The 5,401-nt window shown below is 44.1% G+C and overlaps 1 non-coding gene across 1 annotated transcript; it reads left to right on the forward strand.

The window, feature by feature from the left end:
- Positions 1–226: 226 nt before the first annotated feature.
- Positions 227–298, forward strand: trnat-cgu (transfer RNA threonine (anticodon CGU)). Its single transcript has one exon. It is a non-coding gene; the product is annotated as a tRNA-Thr (tRNA).
- The last annotated feature ends 5,103 nt before the right edge of the window (positions 299–5,401 follow it).

A 5,401-nucleotide genomic window follows, 5' to 3' on the forward strand; every position in this document is an offset into this window, starting at 1 on the left:
AACCCAATGTCCACTCTTATATTATTGTACAGATGTGAGAAAAGCTGAGGATGGGAATGGAACGTCTCAATGAAGATTTCATGATGCTGATGATGTAAATGAGGCTGATCTGTTACCCATTCCACAATCCCTCTTTATTTCTGTGCATGTTTCTCGATGCTGTTTCAACCAAATTGAAAAAGAATCACAAATCCTCCTCTGGAGCCTCAGATGTTCATTAACAAAAGGCATGGTGGCCAAGTGGTAAGGTGTCAGTCTCGTAGACTGAAAGTCACGGGTTCAATCCCCGTTTGTGCCTTTTGATTAGTTTCTCACTTCAAATGTGATGTTTCCACAAAAGATGTGCGTTGCATTTGTTTTGGCCATCTGGAAATCAGTGTCATGTTACACTTTATCCTGGACACGGGGAAGAACGTGACGAGTAGCCACATGGTTCCTCCAGCCTTCTCTGCCATTGATAGAGTGAAAATATCTGAGGTCCAAGCACTGAACCTTATTACTGTGTATATGCCGGATATTGAACAGAGCTATTCTATTAATCCCACATCCCACACTCCTGTCCTTTCCCCCATTGCCCTGTTAGATTTTCCATGTCAGGTATATATCCAAATCCATTTAGAGTTAACATTGAATCTGCTTCCACTGACCTTTCAGGATTGCATTCCAGACCAGAACAACACACTGCTGAAAAAACAATCTCCTCATCACAACTCGAATTCTTTTGTCAATTACTTTAAATGTGTTTCCTCTGGTTACTGACCCTTCTGTCACTGGCAACACTTTCTCCTTCTTCACTCTATCAAAACTCTTTAGGATTTGCATTTCCTGCTGCCTTTGCTGATATAACAAGGCTGAGCACACATCACTAAATGGAATATGATTGGCTCTGAATCATATTTATCCTTCCTGTCAATCTGATGTGGACCTTGTATTTTCCCGGAACCAAACAACCTGAGCAACAAGTGTGGGTTCCAGTGATTCCCACCGCTCTGAGAGAGAGAGGATGTGATAATGAGCCAGATAGAAGAAAGGAGTGAGATAGAGAGTAAAATAGCCCTGGTCTTTCTACTAACCCCCGGCCCCCTACTTAAAATGGCATCATTTTCTCCTGCCTCTCCACATTCTAATCCATTGATTAATGCAATCCTTTCATCTGGAACATAGAACATAGAACAGTACAGCACAGTGCAGGCCCGTCGGCCCACGATGTTGTGCCGAACCTTTAACCTACTCTAAGATCAAACTACCTACATACGCTTCATTCAAGCATCATCCATGTACCTATCCAAGAGTCGCTTAAATGGCCCTAATGTATCTGCTTCTACTACCACCGCTGGCAGTGCATTCCACGCACCCACCACTCTCTGTGTAAAGAACCTACCTCTGACATCTCCCCGAAACCTTCCTCCATCACCTTAAAATTATGCCCCCTGGTGATAGCCCTTTCCGCCCTGGGAAAAAGTCTCTGGCTATCCACTCTAGTTATGCCTCTCATCATCTTGTATCCCTCTATCAAGTCACCTCTCATCCTTCTTCGTTCCAATGAGAAAAGTCCTAGCACCCTTAACCTTTCTTCGTAAAACATACCCTCCAGTCCAGGCAGCATCCTGGTAAATCTCCTCTGCACCCTCTCTAATGCTTCCACATCCTTCCTATAATGTTCGACCAGAACTGAACACAGATGCTGCCAGACCTGCTGAGTGGTTCCAGCAATTCTTGTTTTTATTTCAGATTTCCAGCATCCGCAGTATTTTGCTTTTATCTCGCTTTCTCTTGCTGGTTTGCTCAGTACCTTTCTCTGTCCGTTCCTTTCTGAGTCCTGATAATATCTTCCTGGTTTTCTGTGTGTCTTTCTCTGCCTGCCTCAATGTCGGTGCTGTTACTCAGTGTCCTTGTGTCATTGTGCAGTGAGGGTGAGTCCGTCAGCACGTGTGTTGCTGAGTCCGGGATTCTTGAGAAATCCGACTCCAATCCTATTTTTATAAAAACATTGGGGAATGAACATATTTCACTAACGGGCAGCTGAAATTGAAAACAGTAGTTAGCAGAGTGGTGCAGCGGAAGTGTGCTGTGCCCATAACCCAGAGATCAATGGATCGAAACCATTCTCTGCTATTTATGTTTGGTAACAATACAAACAGTTCACTTTCAAAACATCAAGTATTTACCTAAAATAACAAGATGCTTCCAAAGGCACTCGATTGCAATCAGCTTCTTCTTTCCAGTGAACACATCAATCAGTAACAAATCACTTTTGCTCACATGAACACAAGCTGCAAACACGGACCAGCCGAGTCTCTCCCACATTGTCAACCCCTTCCTGCAGAGCCTCCTCTCCACCACCAGATGGTGATGTTGGCCACAATAAAAGCAGGACAAATGGTCACTGTGAGGAGACGGTCAGTAACAGAAAATAAAACAATAACAGGGAAAACCTTTACACAACAACAGGGTACATCTTTACACAACAGAAAACATATTTACACAACAGGAAATACCTTTAGATAACAGGGAGAACACAATCATACAAATGCCTTGTTTCTCCATCTCAGTCTCGTTGCCTCTCTCTCTGTCCCTCACTTTTGCTTCCTCACAGTCTATTCTTGGTTTTCTGTGTGTTTTTCTCTCTGTCCCGTTGTCGATGGTGTTACTCAGCGTCCTTGTAACATTGTGTAGCCAGGCTGAGCCTCCCAACACCTGTGTTGCTGTAATAAAAACAGAAAATGCTGGAAATGCTCAGTAGGTCTGGCAGCATCTGTGCAGAGAGAAACAGTTAACAGTTCAGGTCTGTTTCCTTAGCTCACATTAACTTTGTTCTCTCTCCACAGATGCTGCCAGACCTGCTGATTATTTCAAGCATTTTCTGTTTATGTTTCAGATTTCCAGCATCTGCAGTATTTTGCTTTTGGACGTGTGTTGCTATGTCTGGGACTGTTTGAGTGCAATGCTTTTGCTTTGTAAACAGCGTTGAAACAAACATTTATCTCGTTAACACACAGCACTAATACACAGCTGGATATAAACAGCAGCCTGCAGCAGAGGGTGCAGTGGAAGTTTATTAACACAAATAATTCACCAGCACTACATTTACTGCTGCCCACAATCACACCACGCTTCATCTTAACACGTTTTACTCATTATTTACATCAACTTCTTCCTTCCAGTAAACACTTCAATTTGGAACACAGCTTCCAAATCACCTTTATTCACAAACCCGAACACACACCAGCCCAGACTTTCCACTTTCTGTCCACCCATTCCTGCATCACTGCCTCTCCACCAACAGTTGTTGCTAGAATCATACAATCATAGAATGGCTACAGCCCAGAAGGAGGCCATTCAGCCTGTCGAACCCGTGCTGGCTCTCTGTTAGAGCAACTCACCTCATTTCAATTTTGGAGGTGGGAAAATTTCTCGAAAGAATAATTCGGGACAAAATTAATAATCCCATGGACAAATGTGGGTTAATTCAAGAAAGCCAGCATGGATATCTTCAGGGAAAATCATGTTTAACTGTCCTGCTGTAGTTTTTTGATGAGGTAACAGAGAGGGATGATGAGGGCAATGCTGTTGATGTGGTGCACATGGACTTTCAAAAGGTCTGGCAGCATCTGAAAGGTCACTGACCTGAAACGTTAACTTTGCTTCTCTCTGTACAGATGCTGCCTGACCTGCTGAGTATTTCCAGTATTTCTTGTTTTCATTATGGCACAGAGTTCCCTTTTCAAACTTACAGAATTAACTAGAATAATGTACTCTGAGATTCAAGTTAAATATCAGCCCAATATTTACACACATTATGAGTTTATAAGTTTCAGTATTAATTCCCATAGTGCATCCTGACATATACATTAGATATAACATAACATAAGAACAGAAGAAATAGGAGCAGGAGTAGGCCATTCGGCCCCTCAAGCCTGCCCTGCCATTCAGTAAGATCATGGCTGATCTGCCCCAGACCTCAACTCCTCTTTCATGCCAGCTCTTAGAACATAGAACATAGAAAATACAGCACAGAACAGGCCCTTCGGCCCACGATGTTGTGCCGAACCTTTGTCCTCTGTCAAGGACAATTTAATCTATACCCCATCATTCTCCTTTATCCATATACCTATCTAAAAGCCGTTTGAAAGTCCCTAAAGTTTCTGACTCAACAACTTCCCCAGGCAAGGCATTCCATGCCCCGACCACTCTCTGGGTAAAGAACCTTCCCCTGACATCCCCCTTATATCTCCCACCCTTCACCTTAAATTTATGACCCCTTGTAACGCTTTGCTCCACCCGGGGAAAAAGTTTCTGACTGTCTACCCTATCTATTCCCCTGATCATCTTATAAACCTCTATCATGTCACCCCTCATCCTTCTCCGTTCTAATGAGAAGAGGCCCAGAATGTTCAGCCTTTCCTCGTAAGACTTATTCTCCATTCCAGGCAACATCCTGGTAAATCTCCTCTGCACCCTCTCCAAGGCTTCCACATCCTTCCTAAAATGAGGCGACCAGAACTGCACACAGTACTCCAAATGAGGCCTTACCAAGGTCCTGTACAGCTGCATCATCACCTCACGGCTCTTAAATTCAATCCCTCTGCTAATGAACGCTAACACCCCATATGCCTTCTTCACAGCCCTATCCACTTGAGTTGCAACTTTCAACGATCTATGCACATAGACCCCAAGGTCTCTCTGCTCCTCCACATGCCCAAGAACCCTACCGTTAACCCAGTATTTTGCATTCGTGTTTGTCCTTCCAAAATGGACGACCTCACACTTTTCAGGGTTAAACTCCATCTGCCACTTTTCAGCCCAGCACTGCAACCTATCCAAGTCCCTTTGCAGACGACAATAGCCCTCCTCGGTATCCACAACTCCACCAACCTTTGTATCATCTGCAAATTTACTGACCCACCCTTCGACTTCCTCATCCAAGTCGTTAATAAAAATCACAAACAGGAGAGGACCCAGAACTGATCCCTGTGGCACGCCACTGGTAACTGGGCTCCAGGCTGAGTATTTACCATCTAAGACCACTCTCTGCCTTCTATCAGTTAGCCAATTCTTAATCCAACTGGCCACATTCCCCACTATCCCATGCCTCCTGACTTTCTCCATAAGTCTACCATGGGGGACCTTATCAAATGCCTTACTAAAATCCATGTACACCACATCCACTGGTTTACCCTCATCCACTTGCTTGGTCACCTGCTCAAAGAATTCAATCAGGCTTGTGAGGCAAGACCTACCCCTCACAAAACCGTGCTGACTGTCCCGAATCAAGCAGTGTCTTTCCAGATGCTCAGAAATCCTATCCCTCAGCACCTTTTCCATCAACTTGCCTACCACCGAAGTAAGACTAACTGGCCTGTAATTCCCAGGGTTGTTCCTATTCCCTTTCTTGAACAGG

The sequence above is a fragment of the Heterodontus francisci genome, unplaced genomic scaffold (assembly GCF_036365525.1).
Source record: "Heterodontus francisci isolate sHetFra1 unplaced genomic scaffold, sHetFra1.hap1 HAP1_SCAFFOLD_43, whole genome shotgun sequence".
Taxonomy (NCBI): domain Eukaryota; kingdom Metazoa; phylum Chordata; class Chondrichthyes; order Heterodontiformes; family Heterodontidae; genus Heterodontus; species Heterodontus francisci.